Source organism: Propithecus coquereli, unplaced genomic scaffold (genome assembly GCF_000956105.1).
Source record: "Propithecus coquereli isolate 6110/MARCELLA unplaced genomic scaffold, Pcoq_1.0 Scaffold281, whole genome shotgun sequence".
NCBI lineage: Eukaryota > Metazoa > Chordata > Mammalia > Primates > Indriidae > Propithecus > Propithecus coquereli.
Genome location: NW_012148408.1, coordinates 4,832,462 through 4,847,940, shown reverse-complemented (window position 1 = coordinate 4,847,940; position 15,479 = coordinate 4,832,462).

The following is a 15,479-nucleotide window of genomic DNA, read 5'->3' as shown; positions in this document are numbered from 1 at the left end:
GGGGGAAAGCAATCATTTACCCCAGAACATGGGCTTTAATGAATCCGTGAGACATATGAGGTCACCCTGATTACATCTTCCCCTGACAGCCTGGGATGGCTTCGCAGCTCTCAGAGGACTTACTGAATCAGGAGGTTCTCAGAATCCAGTTCCTGCCCCTGCTCCCCTCACTCTGCTGAGTCAGGCTGTGTTTTGGGCTTTTCCATCTGGAGGGTAGGAGGCTTGGGTGCAGGCAACGAGAGCCACGGAGACAGCTGTGGGCTCTGGAGTCACAGTGATTCTGTGAGTTGGAGCCCAGCTATGCCGCCTGCTACCTGTGTTTCTCTAGGTAGCAGATTTCACCTCTTGGAGCCTATTTCCTCAAGAATCCCTGTAGGGTAGAGGTGTCATCAGGATTCAAGGTCATGTATTTAAAGCATCAGGCATATAGTTGGTGAGCAAGATGAGGTAGCAATAATGGCCACTTTAGCACCTCAGTTTATCCTCTCTGTATAATGGGCTGAATATTATCAGTTTCACAATGAAAAGAGGAAAGAAAAGGGGAAGGATAAACCAACTATGGCATAGAAACCAGCAAGAAATGGTAGCATGCAGGTCCTTCCACGGTAAAATGCTAGAGATCAGAAATAAACTCAACAGATAGGAATGAGATCTGCAGGAAATGGAGGGAAAGCCTGTCCCTCGGTCTCAGAAGAGTGTGTTAGAATCCCGGACTATTGGCTCCACATTAGGATCTTACATGTTCAGCTCTTCTCTTAATTTTACAGCAGGGGCAGACAACACTCAGAGAGGGACAGAAACTTACCCGGAGTCTCCAGCCAGCTGGTAACAGTGCCGTCTCAAATCCAGAGCTACAGACTCCCGGTCCCCAGCCTTTTCTCCCTTAGTGGGCTCCCAGCTTGGAAGCTGAGGTGGTGCTGATGGAGCGGGAGGAGGGAGCAGGGAGGGAGAGGTATTTTTACCTTGAATTATTTTTATTAAATGTCACAACGGCCTCGCAGCACTTGGGATCTGAGTAGACAAATCAATGAAAATAATTACAGCGAACATCCTGCCTTCCCACTTCCCTCCTCCTTCCACTCCCGCAGCTCCCTGGACTCGCGGAGAGCCTGGCTAGCTCAGCCTTGCACTGGGGCCCCGGCGGGGAGCGAGGGCAATGGCCCCCTCTGACCTCTGCCTTCTCTTCACTCTGTTTGCAGGCAGCTCTGCCCGACTCAAGGCTCGAGTCTTGGAAACAGAAGCGGCTCCAGCAGCAGCAGCAATAGCAGGAAAAATGAGGCAGAGGCCAGAGAGAGACAAGCAACTCCTATAGGGACTTGCACACTGGGAAGAAAGCTTTGCTTCTCAGAACCCATTTATGGCTTAGAAATAAACCTTCAGACACGCCCTATAATTCTAGTCTGGTGACAAGATTAATTAAAGCCACATGAATGAAGTCTTCAGGAGTTACTGATCCAACCATCCATCCATCCACCCACCCAGTGACCATTTACTGCGGATCTATAGGAAATGGCATTATGGCGGCAAGGGTCTGATAGCCCTGATTCAAATTCCCACTCTGCCATTTCAGAGTTAGCGGTGTGTCCGGGATGTCTTCTATCCGCCCTCCAGATTCACTCGCCCCTGCCTGTGCCAGAGAAGTTGCCTGTAGGGACTACATGGATGGGCTCTCTTGCCTCCTGGCTTCTGGTTGGGTTTGTCCCATGGAGAGCACCAGTAGGAGATGGGAAGGGAAAGGAGAGAGAAGTTGGGGTGTTTAATTCACCATCTTCCTCCCTGTGGGGTACCTAAGCCAAAGGCTGTGGCCGTGGACAGGTGGCCCTTTGCACACAGACCCTTCCATCTTTGGGTGCTGGGAGTCTCCCCTTCAAGTAAAGCCACCTGTAGTTACCTGCCCCCAGGTACTTCCGTATCCCTGTGGTTTCCTTATGCCCTGTCCGTCCCTTTGCAATACATTTTTTATTAAACTTTCCCCGTCGGCTTCCGCTGGGACCCTGCCTGATACACTGTGTGACCCTGAGTACGCTATGTTACCACTCAGTTTCTCCATGGGTGAAACGGGCAAATAAAATCTGCTTTGCAAGATTATGGCGAGGCCCAGGGAAGACAGGTGATGTGCCCAAGGTTGCTTAGCTGGCCAAGGGGCAGAGCTGAAAGGTGAATCCAGAGATAACTCGGCCACAGCCAGCCTCCTTGCTATTTGCTGGGATCTGTGGCCCCAGGGTGGTGGCCTTGGGCAACAGAGGATCACACTAGTGGACTCAGTGCCCTCTGCAGCCTCTCGGGATCCTCCTGGCCAGGGTGGCCTTGGCACCTTGGACTCATCACTCAGGTGGGGGCTCGAGGTGCCGTGACAGGGAGACGGTTAGCATCGTCCTTCCCGCTGCTGCGACAGAGTCTGTTAGGCAGGCCGAGCTGTCAATTCCACTCAATAGCAACGTTCGAGAAAAGGATGCCCTGGTGTTGGCTGACGTTGTCAAGGAAGTACTTGTCAAATTTCCTTCTTGACTGAGCAGATGGCAACGTAAAGTGAAGGGGAGCTGGTATTTTTTGTGCGATCTCCAAGTACCAGGCTCTTTAGAAATGAATTCTCTCATTCAATCTCCCAGCAATACATGAGGTAAGAATTTTCATCCCCATGTTGCAGGTGGGAAACTGAGGCATGGGAAGGTTAAACGTGCAGAGTCCACAGCTAGTAAGGGTTGGGGTAGGCGAGGCACATCTCAGACCCTGCTCTGTCTTCGTGCGGAGGCATCACTATTCCTGCAATACTAGACAAGCAGAAGCAAGCAATCTGTTGTATTTGCTCAGCAATTTAGTCTTGCATCTTCTGGGACCTCGGCCCATAAAACACATGTTCCCTCTCTCCCACATCTCCAACCTTGTTGTCTTCCTTGGCTCCTTCCCCTCCACATATAAGTGCGTCTAAGTCTCTCGTGTCCTTGAGATGCGAGCTTTCTCCACCCATCCCTACTCTTCCTTTTCCTTGCCCTGCTCCACTCACCTCCCCATCCTTCCTCACCTATAGGAGCTAAGCTTCTGTCCCCATCAAGCCTTGTCCAGCAAAGGCCACCTGTGCCTTCCTGGTTGTCAACTTCAATGGAATGATGTAGTTCTCATCTTCTTCACTTTCATTCTTGCATTTGACAAATATTGTTGAGTTCCTATTATGTGCCAGGCACGATTCTAGGTACTAGAGATAAAGCCATGAACAAAACAGAAACAAATCCCCACTGTCCTAGAGCTCACATCCAAGCAGAGTGGGGTGACAGACCATACACCATCACGTGAACAATGTGTCTGTGGCAGTCGGTACTATGGAGAGAACACAGCAGGATGATGGAGACAGAGAGTGGTGGAAGAGGCATGATGTTTAGGCGATCATGAAAAGACTCTTCAAAAAAGGTGGGATTTGAGCTGAGAACTGAAACCAAGTGAAGGAGGGAAGGAGACATAATGCAGGGTGGAGGGTTCCAGGGGAGGGAATCGCAAGTGCAAAGGCCCTGTGGCGGCAGCTCACTTGGAGTAGCAGGGGGGGCCACTGTTCCCAGAAGGAAGTGAGTCAGGGGCTGGCAGTAGGAGTTGAAGTCAGAGCTAACAGGGACCTGGCCATGTAGCCTTGCAGGCTGGGATGAGAACTTTGGCTGTTACTTTGAGTGAGAAAGGGAGGAATCGAAGGATCGGAGCAGAGAAATGAGTGGTCTGACATACGTTTAAAAGCATCCTTCTGGTTGCTGTGCAGAGAATAGACCAAAGTGGGCAAGGGTGTGACCAGGTCCCTTTGTCACGTGTGCCACTTGGGGCCACCTGCTCTTTCTTGCAGCTCGACGCCTCTCACCTGATTGCCTGTCTCTCTGACCAGTCCTTCTTGGTCTTAGGTGAGAGCTCCCGCCTTCCCTTTCCCCGCGGGTGTGCGGCTCTGTCCTTGGTCCTGACAGTCTTCAATCACTCCAGTAAGAATTCTTACTCCCTGGCTGCAACCGCCTGAACCCACGTGACTCTGGAATCCCTGTGCCCAGCCCAGGCTGCCCTTCAGGGCTCCAGGTGTGTTTATCCAGTTGTCCGCTTGACCCTGCCACACCTCAAGCACCCCAGACCACAATATGACCATAACCGAAATTTCTCTTTTGCCCCCTCAGTTCTGCTCCTTTCCCCACGTTCTCAGGCTCTGTGTGGTCCCCTGCGTTTCTCGGTCCTGCATACTGGACTCCTGGTCTTCATCTTATGTGGCCCTCTGCTTCCCCTCTTCCCGAGACCTCGTATCTCCCAGGCTAACCCCTCCCTCTCCACCTCCGCCACCGCTACTTCATTTCAAGCATGTGCCACCACTTACGAGGCTCGCCAAAGCCACTTCCCAGAGCCCTGTAACACCTGCAGTCTGCAGTCTCTCCCTCCCCCACGCTCATCTCTGCTCTACTCATCTTCCAGGGGCTTGGACTACAACATACATCTGGCTATGAGAGTTTCCTGTCAGAATTCTCCAGCAGACTCCAATTTATTTCCAGACGTTAACTCATATTTCCAGCTTCATCCTTCATGTTCTCTTCAAAGCATTTCAAGATCCAGCAGTTTCAAAACTTCTCACTGTTCCCCAGATTCCTCAGTGTGTCCACTCCTCTGTGGCTTTGTTTATGTGACTTCTCTGTCCTGGGTCTCCCCATCCCCCTGCCCCTGTTTCTGCTTGATAAACATCTTCATTTCCTACAAGATCTCACTCAAAGACCATATCTCTTAACAGACCTCCCTCAGACTTCCAGGTAGAATTATTAGCTCCCTCTTCCATAGCTCTGTAACCCTCTGTTCTTGTCTTTGTTTATTTATCAAACCTCAACTTGTGCCAGACACTGTGCTGTGATGTGTTTTCATAATTCTGGTCCTCAAAACAACTCTTCCCATTTCACAGGTGAGACAACTGAGGCTTAGAGTTGTTAAGTAATTTGCCCAAGATCTTCAAACACCCAAGGAGTAGGGGTAAAATTTGAACCCAGGTGTTCAGAATCCAGATCCTCCTTTGATAAGATGGTATTATAATTTGCTCTTATGTTTCTTCCCCCACTATGTTCCTCAAGAGCAAGGGCCATAGAGAAAACTCTATCCCCACCGCCTAGCATGGTGCTTGGCACATAACAGGAATCTACCTAGTGTTTGTTGAGTGAATATGTGAATGTGTGCACATACAAATAAGGAACTACAGATGCCTTCCCTGTCCATAATCCCATGGAATCCTCATAGCAACCATAAAAATGATCATTAACAACTTCCTTTCACAGCTCAGGAATCTGAGGCTTGGAAGCATGAAAGAAAGTCCTGTGGCTAAGAAGAGAAAAAGGCAGAGTCACAGCTTTCCTGTTTCTTTAGATTTGAGAGATCCAACACTTCAGAGCTTCAGGGTTGGGCTAGGACAGTTCCAGGAGCAACTCGCCAAGAAACAAGAAGTTCCCCGAGAGGATGAAGTCATGTTTCCAGAGCTAAGAAAGCCAAGGTTCTTACTGTGTCCTCCAAGGGAGGGAAATGAAGAGCACAGCTGCAGTCCTCACTGGCTCCGGGTGACCAGGGAACCCAAAGTCAGTCCTGCCGGGGGGTTCAATTCTCCCCCACAAACATCCACGGAGCACTGACCGTGTGCACGGTGTGTGCTGGGCCCGGCCAAGTCGCTGAGTTAATACCACTGTCTGGTTGTAACATCACGGGAAATGAACTCTTCAAAATAAAAAACAAGCAAAAATTTGCCATTGCGAGTAGAGGGGGAAAAAAAAAGGATCATTGTTGATGCATATTAAGTGTATTTGACATTGTGTATAATATATTTTCAATGCCAGGCAACTTGTTAGCTTCCTAATATGTGTATTCTGGGATGTTTGCAAATATGTTACAGAGCTCGGCAGACAGCTCCGCGGGCATTCTGGAGAGGCTGCTCTATTTTAAGCTGATGTCCGCTGTTCTCTGTGGTGTTTAAACTTCTGTGTCCCCTTGTTAACCCAGATCTGGGTTGGTGGCTCCTAGAGCAACTCATCTCACCATCATCCTGTTTTTTTCTATCACAGAACGACAGTGTAAACAGCTCCCCGTGGAGGGTGCCCTCCCACCCTTGGGCTGTCTTAAAATCCTGGAACACCAAGGCTGAAGGGGCCTGTCTAGAGCATTGAGTCCTATGGCCCATTTTACAGCAGGGAAAATTGAGGTCTGGAGAGGAAGTGCATGTACCTAAAGTCATCGGTGCGAGGTAATTCAGAGTGGGGCTCCATCCAGACCAGCCACTGCATGCCTGGACATTCTACCCAGTGGTCACAGCCTAGGGAAGAGGATTCATCCATTCCTCAAACTGCTGCATTTTTGGCAGAGGCCAGAACCAGAAATCGGGGAAGGAAGGAGGAGACAGCACCCATCTCCCAGGCCTCTGGCAGATGAAAGGCCCCGTCCTTGTCTCTACTTTCCTCCGGGCACACTGCCTTGCAGAGAAATGGGCACAGGTGCAGGCACCGGCCATAGGGCCTGCTGCAGCCGGGGTTGGAAGCCCTGTGGGGCAAATGCCACCCTGACCTCTCCCTGTCTGGCTGGCTTCCCGTCCTTGGGCCAAAGCGACAGAGCCTGGGGAACTCACCCAGAGCAAAGGAAATCCCCACTCGACTTGGTTTTCATAATCTGCCTGCAGATCTTGGCTGGTTAACCTGGTGGGTCATTTTAATTTTCCAGAAGCTTTTCGGCTTCCCTTGGATGCTTAATCAGATAAGGGGGTCTGTGTGTGTGTGTGTGTGTGTGTGTGTGTGTGTATGTGTGTGTGTGCACACGCACACATGTGCCTGGGCTCACTCAGCTCTCCTCCCCCTGTCCGTCCCCCTAGCTTGCTCTTGCGCACACTCTCTCTTTCTCTCTCTCCGTAATCACTTCCCATCTCTTCCAGAATGCTTAATGGAGTCTAGAGACAGAGGAAGGAGGATTTCGTCTCAAAGCAGGAGCCAGCCTTTGCACTTCTCTTCCTGTTATTTTGAAAGTCAATTTGGCGTTGGGAGCAAGAGATTCCTGGGGAGGGAGAGGGACTTCTCTCCCCTTCCCCTTTGCTCCCCTCTGGAAAGGGCACTTTTGCCAGCCCCTGCTCTGTTGTCACTGGTGCCATATAACTGCCTGAGCTCAGCGCTGTCTGTGGTCACTGCTGTCTTCAGACGGAGGGGAGCAGAACACATGGAGAAGTATAATTGGAGGAGGGGAATGCCGGTGGCTGGCGGGTGCCCTGGCAATGCCCAGGGAGAAAGAGCCCAATATGGTGCCTCTAATAGCTTATCCCCTAATACTAGTTTTTGGGAAGGTGTCATCTTCCTCTCTGAGCCTGTCTGCCCAGAGATGCACAGCTCAGCTGCTGTCAGCTGCCTCCTCTTGCCCAGAGAATGCCCAATCCCCTTCTGCCACCACTCATCCTGATGATGTGCATTCTTCTCAGGCCTGGGGCCTTACCCTCCCGGGGAGCGGGCAGGTTCTGCTCAGCACAGCAGAAGGGGAGGGAGGGGATTTAATGCTTTTTTTGCAAATCTTTTGTCCGTGCAACACTGTGTCTGACATGGTACTGGGCACACAGTAGGCATTTAATAAATGTTTGTGGTTCTAAACTGAATTATCTGTTTATGGCACTGGGCTGGACCAGATCATTTGAAGGCCATTCCAGCCTTAAGAGCTCTGAGTCTGACTGTGTGCTGCTATGTGCCTACAGTGTGCTCTGAGTCCGACTGTGTGCTGCTATGCACCTACAGTGAGCTCTGAGTCCGACTGTGTGCTGCTATGCGCCTACAGTGTACTCTGAGTCCGACTGTGTGCTGCTATGTGCCTACAGGGAGCTCTGAGTCCAACTGTGTGCTACTATGTGCCTACAGTGAGCTCTGAGTCCGACTGTGTGCTGCTATGTGCCTACAGTGTGCTCTGAGTCCGACTGTGTGCTGCTATGTGCCTGCAGTGTGCTCAGCACTGCGCTGGGCACTGCTGGGAACACAGGGTGCTTAAAGCACAGGTTCTGTCTCAGGGAGCTCGCCTCACAGGACCAAATGGAGAAGGAGGTGAAATCAAAGGGAGAATGCCAGGGAGAGCTCAGCCTGGATCAGCACCTCAGCACCTCTCATGTGTCTTCCAGAATCAAGGGACACCCACACTCTAAGGGCCCCTGGAGAATCATGTTGCCTGACTCCACCATTTACAAATGAAGGACCCGAGCCCCAGGGGTGATTTTCTCAGGGCTCTACATCAGTCTGAAACAGAGTTAGGAGGCAAACCCAGGGTGGAGGACTCCCAGCATAGTGCTCCCTCAATAATAGTAGGTTGCAAGTGGCCAGAGAGTTAAGACCTGGACACGAGAAATGCGATCGTGGTACAAAGTTGTGTCAGGCATAGTTGGGCACTTGGAGTGGACATGAAGTGCTCTAAGGGTTCAGAAACAGAAGCCATGCTCACAGCATTTGTAGCCTTTAATCGTTAATGGTTTATTTGTTCCTTCATTTGTTCATCCAGTCATTCAGCAAATACTTAATTAGCACCTTGCACATGCAAGCACAGGAAGTTAACCAGAGTTAACCAGAGGAAAAGAGCTTCCAGTCTTGTTCTGATTCCAGGTTGGCCACTGTTGGCTCCCACCTTGGGTCTGCCTCCCTGCCCCTGCTCTGCGAGAGTCCTATCAGCCCTCTGGATAATGTTCCTGCTCGCAGGAGACACACTCCTGAGCCCCCGTGGTCAGCACTTGTTACCTGGCCTGGCCTGCTCCGCAGATGGTGCTCAGACCCTTCGCCCAATGTGGCACATATACCAGGGCACAGTGAGTATGTGCACCCCCCAACACACCCAGCCAGGGAGGCCCGGGGTGTGCCCCGGCTTGGTCGTCTGCCCCTGTGGATACTGGCCAGGGGGAAGGACTTTGCTCAGTTCTGATTCCCTGGGTCATCTAGAACCCCTGTACTTCTTTCCGTGTCCTTAGCCATGTCCAGAACGGGACCACCTCTGTCCCTTGGGAGAGGGGAGTGTGAAAGAGCTCAGCTGAGAAGCTGGGCGAGCTCTGACCATTGACTGTGGCTCTTGAAAACTCTGTGATCAGGGGCCTATCCGGTCCTTCTGTTGGGGAAGCCACTTCTTCCGGGATAGGAGTTCTTCTAGGGAAGGGACCCTGTCTCCACGGCTGTCTGCCTACCTTTTGCTGCCATATTGCCCAATCTTCACCTGCTCACGTCTCTACGTTTCACCTGCCCCTGCACCTACTGGGCACCTGGACCTCCTCCCATTGGTGCTGTGATGCTGCTTGTTCTCCGATTGCAGCCCTCCGTCCTCTGGCCTGCAAGTCTCTGACTCAGAGCCAGTGGGGTGAAGCCAAGTCCCCAGGAATCTTCACGCCTGTCTGCCATTCTAAGTTCCAGGGAGAACAGGCAGGAGGAAATGGACCGATGCTCAGAAGCTCAAGGAATACCTTCCCGTCCTGCAGGGTGAGACCGTAGTGACCCTTGCGAGTAGTCACACACTGGCTAATAGCTCCCACCCCAGGAGTGGGAAGGGGGGAATTGGCAGAGAACCCGAGGGCCTGGAGTTTGGCTGGGAGTCTCTGAGCTGTTTGTTTAGGGGCCATGGGCAAAGGTGCCTGGCGGGTGCGAGGCACTCCTGGTCCCATTAGCATTGTCTCTTCCCAGCCTCCCTCCCCCTCTGCCCCATGTTCACTCTGCTTCCATTCTCAGCGGGTGAAGTGGAAAATAACCTGGCTCTTAGGGGAATGCGTGTCTCTGCTCCTTTCTCTGGCTGCTAATGGAACCAGCAGCTGTCCCCAGCCATGTGTGGCTGCCCTGACCCTCTGAGACTGGGGGTGGAGACCAGCCAGGGAAAAGGACTTTGCTCAGTTCTGTTTCCCACAGGGCACAGAGCTGACATCGTGCAGGGAGTGTGGAGAAATAGAGCAATTGATTTGGAGGTGGAGACTTGAGCATAAGAATCGCAGCTTCCATTTATTGAGCTCCTCCTGTGAGTTAGGCAGTATGCAGGTCCTTCTGGTTGCATTATCTCATTTAATCCTCTCATCAACCCCAGGAGGTAGGTAGGGATTGTTATCATCTTCCTTTGTAGGGACTGAAGCTCAGAGAGGTTAAGTAACTTGTTCGTAGTCACACAGCTAGAAAAGAACAGAGCTGGGAAATTAACTAGGATTGCCTGACTCCCAAGTCCTTTCCTGATGTTTCAGGAGGGTTCCAAAAAGGTACAGATGTGTTGTCACTCCTATAGCACAGTGTCACACACCTGATTCTGCCTGGGACAGGCAAGAAAAATGAACAAGAGGACTGCCCACCAACAGGACCCTTATACCAGTGGGAGGGGGTTACCAAGGCCACTTGAGACCCTAGAGCCAGAGAGACAATTGGGATCTTGGTCGAGGGTGCCAATCTTGGTTGACCTGGGTCATATACAGGAAATCAGTAGTGCACCTCACACCTTTTGAACTGTCTTTCAAGTTACTTTTGCCTTTTCCTTGTGGTCACACTATACAAATTGTGTGTCTGTATCTAGTCTTGGACGGGTCAACCACCTATGTTGGATTCATGAAATCCAACTCTAGGAAGACCCAGTGATAAGCCCCATGTTTAAGGGGTGAGGTGAGGTGAGGCTGGAAATGTCCGTGGAGGTGGACCATGGGCGTGTCAAAGCCAGCTGTAGCACGAGAGGACGGTGCAGTTCCGGGGAGCGGCCTAAGGCTGTGCAACCCTGCAGAGAGCTGGGGCCAGCTCAGCAGTGCCTGGTGCCTGGTGCTAGGCGTGGGCTCAGGGTGGCTGCTTGGTAGGGCTTCATGGGTGCAACACCCTGCATGCAGTAGGCGCTCAGTAAATACTTGGATCAAGAGCGAATGGGGTCCCTCCAGGGGAGTTATTATTCTAGCTTGGGAACGCCCCTTCCATAAGAAGGAAACGAAGGAACATTTTTTGAGCATCTACTATATATCAGGCGCCCTTCGAGAGAGACATTCTCACGTATGTCATCTTGGCTAGTCCAGGCTTTTTGTCAAAGCAGGACACGAGGAAGCTATAGATGATGCCCCAGAAGCCCCCACTGCCTGCAGAGGCATGAGTCCCTGCCACTTCCCCAGGTCTCCTGGGGACCCCCGTGGAGCCCATTGTCCACCTCCATCTTTGGCTTCCCCTCACTCCAACCTTCCCCTTTTGCACTGTGCTGGGAGGTCGCATGCATTCCCTGAGGAGGTAAGGTGACCAGCAGCCAGGCACAGGCAGATCACCCTTGTCATCTCCCTGTGGCGCTGGCGCTGTGGGCCTCAGAGTCTTGGTGATACGGTGAGGGGACCACAGGCTCTGGTCCATGGCCCCGAGTGAGCTCACGTCCCAAGTCCTGCTGGCTGCCATCCTGCGGACTTGCTGTGTGGTCTCAGGCCAGCCACGCCCCCTCCCGAGCCTGGTTTCCGGTTCTGAAAAGTAAAGGGCGTGAGGAAGGACTCAGCGATTGGCATTTCGACTTCGCAGGTCCCTCCCTGCCTGTCCGTTCTGCTCTGTGGTTTTCCCTCCCCTCGCCATGTTCACTGTGTGGGATTTGTGACTCCTGGCTCCACCCCTTTCTGGCCCTGTGACACTGGCAGGTTATTAACCTCCTCGAGCCTCAGTTTCTTCATCCGTGCAGTTATACTCACCTTGTAGGTTGTCGTGAGGGTTAAATGAGATAGTGTGTGGAATCACGTAAAGTGTTCAGTCCAGTGCCTGCTGCAGGGCAGGTGCCCAAAAGAGGCTTTAGTCCTCTAGTCCTCCCCCCTCCTCCTCACCATCATCATTGCCTTCATCAGGGAGCAGGACCGGGATCTCCCCAACCCCCAATCACCCTTGGCTCTCCCTACAGAGCAAGCCCCAGCACAGGACCGTGAGTAAGTCACCAGACCTGCTCTGCTCTCCTGGAAGACGCAGGCCCCTCTGCTTCTGCTCCGTCTCGCTCCCTTTCTAACCATCAGTGTTCTTTCCCCCACTCTAAAGTCCACTGTCATCTGACGTGGTTTCAGCCAGCTCATCTCCCAGGGACAGGGACGGAAGGACTGTCTGTCTCTGAGCTCCTGGGAAGGGGAAGGTGCGGGCCAGGAGAAAGCACAGCTCTATCTGTCTCTGACTCCGAACTTCTCAGAGGCCTCAGGCTATGGCCGCAGTAGAGATGCCTGGGGCTCCCCGCTGACCTGGACCCCTTCTCCTCCTGGCCCCTAAGGCCCTCGTCAGCAGAGTCGGAGCTGTGGGGACCCCCGTGGAGCCCATTGTCCACTTCCATCTTTGGCTTCCCCTCACTCCAACCTTCCCCTTTTGCAGGGGAAAACGAGGTGCCACTTCGCCCTCCCGCACTGCTTTCCCTCCTTCCTCCCTTCCCATTCTGCCGCAGTTCCCGGGTGTCCACCTGTGTGCGGCGCTCGGTTAGACCCTGGGAACAGGAGTGTAAAGGCGACACCGCTCTCACCCCCAGCTGCTCACTCTGGGGCAGACGACCCGTGTGCACGTGACCCCGGCATGCCCGGAGGTGGGATGTGCGCCGGGTGTTGGGTATCGGAGGCCATGGAGGAAGCGAGGACTGCTGCGGGACAGGGAGAGAAGGGAGCCTGCACCAAAGAGGCGACAGAACTGGATCCTGAAGGATGAGCAGGAAAACTTCGTATGGACAAGGGAGCAAAGGGCATGCGGGGCCTGAGGATCGGCATGTGCGCCGGCGTGGGGGCCGAGGGAGCTGAGCGAGGCGTGTGTGGGGGAGGAGGGTCTGGGAGGTTGGGGTGTGGTGGCGTCAAGCGTGGGGAAGTGGGAAGCTGGGCTACAAGTGAGCCAGGAATGGGCCCGGGGCCAGGTCAGGGAGGACTGAGGACTTTACCTGTTCTGCATGAACCGCCTGTCTATCGATAACAGTGGTAATGATAACAGCTAACACACACCGTTCACTGTCTCCCAGGCCATCCTAAGCATTCAGTGTGTGCTCCATTTTACCCTCCCCCAGCCTCTACAGGCCACATACCGTTGGCACCCGCGTTTTCCAGAAACCGAGGCATGGAGACGTCACTTGCCTAAGCTGGCACGTGACAAGGATTCAAATCCAGGTTGCCTAGCTTCAGAGCACGTGCTCCGAGCCACCAGGGCAGGTGGGATACAGCCTCCAGAGGGTGCCAGCTGCCCCAGGGCAAGAGTTTTCCCACCACGCAGGGCTCTCCTGCTTGGCCGGCCCCCTCATCTCTCCCCTCGCTCTCCCAGGCAGACAGGTGAGGGACGGCGGCCAAGAGCCAGATTTGGGGCGGGGGCATCTGTGCCCAGCTCTGAACATCTGCCCCCATTGTGGTCTGATGAGTCCATCCTCTCTCTGCTGACGGGAGATAGCACCTGCTTTCACCATAGTCTTAATTAAGCCTCATTTTTGTTTTTATTTACTTAGCATGAGGATAGGAAGAAGTGTCCCTTGAGTACAAATGAGGAGTGGCGGGTGCTTGAAAAGCCTTGCTTTCTGAGCCAGAGAGAGCCCTGGCCCCTGACAGTGACACCCTCAGCCACAAAACTTCAAGGGCCCTGTCCTGCCGCCGTTGCCCAGCCAAGAAGGCCACATGCCCTGATGTGTCGCTCAAGGCCCTCTCTGACTTCAGCCTGAGTTTGAATCCCACCTGCACTACTTATGAGCTCTGAGATCTTAGCTAAGATACTTAGTCATTCAGATCCTCCATTTCCTCATCTGTAAAATGTGAGGAATTAATGAGATAATTAAATAATCAAAATGTTAGGAATTAGTGAGATATAAATGATAACCCACTAAGCCTCTAACCTGGGGCCATCACACAGTAGGTGCTTAAGGACTTTCTCCATGTTTTATATTATCCTTCCCAGAACCCTATGAGGTATGTGCCGTTATCGCCCCATTTTCCAGATAAGGAAACTGAGGCATGGAGTGGCGAAATTACTTGCCACTCAAGAGCCTTGTAGAGGATGCTGACTGTGTCCATTTTACAGATGAGGAAGTTGAGGCTCAGAGAGTCTCTTGTCACATGGTTGGCAAATGGCAAAGGCTTCGAGTCCCTCAGTCTCTTCTTATGTCTTGGCTATCCTTCTACATACGTCCTGTCCTGTACCCAGACTTGACCACTTGCTGCTCTCATTTTCCAGCAGATGTGCCTTTGCGCACCTGGTCCCCTCCACCGGGCTCCACTTTAAGGTCTGTCTATAATGCCACCCTTTTCAGAAAGTTTTTCCTGATTTGACAACAGAAGGAATTTCTCTCACTTCTCTGAGTTCCTATCTTTCTCAGATTTGGAACCCAAGCTTGGGTTCAAATCCCAGCTCTGCTACCTAACTGCAAGGACTGACTATAGCTAAATCATGTAGTCGCTTGGAACCTCAGTTTCCTCACCTGAATCATGCACAAAATCGTGTCCTAGGTTCAAATCCTGCCATTTCTGGGCTGTGTGACGTTGGGTGGTTTATTTAAGTGAGCCTCTGTTTCCTCACTGTTATGAGCAGAAATACTTGGTTGGTGTCCAGACCATGATCGTTAGGAAATAGCAGAGCAGGGTGATCGTACACCTGGATTTCAGTGTCAGGTCGCCTGGGTTCAAATGTGACTTTGGCAAAGTTACTTAACCTTTCTGTGCCTCAGTTTCTCCATCTGTAACATGGAGAGGCTGGTAATAATACCTAACCCACAGCGTTGTGAGGATTAAATGAGATAATCCTGTAGAACTCTTGGAACAATGCCTGGCATTCAGTAAGAGCACAGTAAGTATTGGTTGCTGTATCTCAGAATTGCTCAGGGATTAATTGAAACTGTGAAAGCACTTTGTAAATTTCCAAGCTCTCAACCAACACAAGGTATCGATCATTCTCCTTCTGCCTTGGATGTCAGCCATTTGTGCCCGGCCTCATCCCCCTCAAGGGGCAGGCATCAAGCCCCATGGTCCACATCCCTTCTGAGGCTTTGCCCTAAGCCCTGTGCTAGGGAGCAATTGAATCGTGTGCCAGGCTTGGGAAGGTGGCCCTGCCTCAGTTTCCCTGAGAGCCCCAGTTGCCTCCACATTCAAAACTGGTGTGAGAGGTGAGCAGTGTGCCTCCCAGCTGGCTTTGGAGAAGCTCAGTCAGCATCTCTGGGTACGCCTGCAGTACGGCCCTACTGACTGGGGGGGCCCAGAGCAGGGCCAGGCCTGCCTGGAGGGAGGCAGGCAGAAGACCTTCCAAGACCCTTCCGACTCCGACTTTCCATGAACCCAGACCTTCCCGGGGTCTGAGGACTTCTGTGCCCTGCCCCCTCCTGCCTGGGGACTTTGCTGGGGGGCAGCTCTGCAGGGGCAAGCACTTTGCCTGTAGGAGTGACAGTGCAAGAGAAAAGTGTTTTTTTTTTTTTTTTTCCTTTTCCACTGTTTGCATTTACTTTTCCAACAGGTCAGTGAGCTGCGGAGCTAATTCAGAGAATTGCCGAGGCAGCAGCAGCAGCTGTGCGCTCCATGCAGCCGATCAGTCAGCCATCAGGGCGCTAAC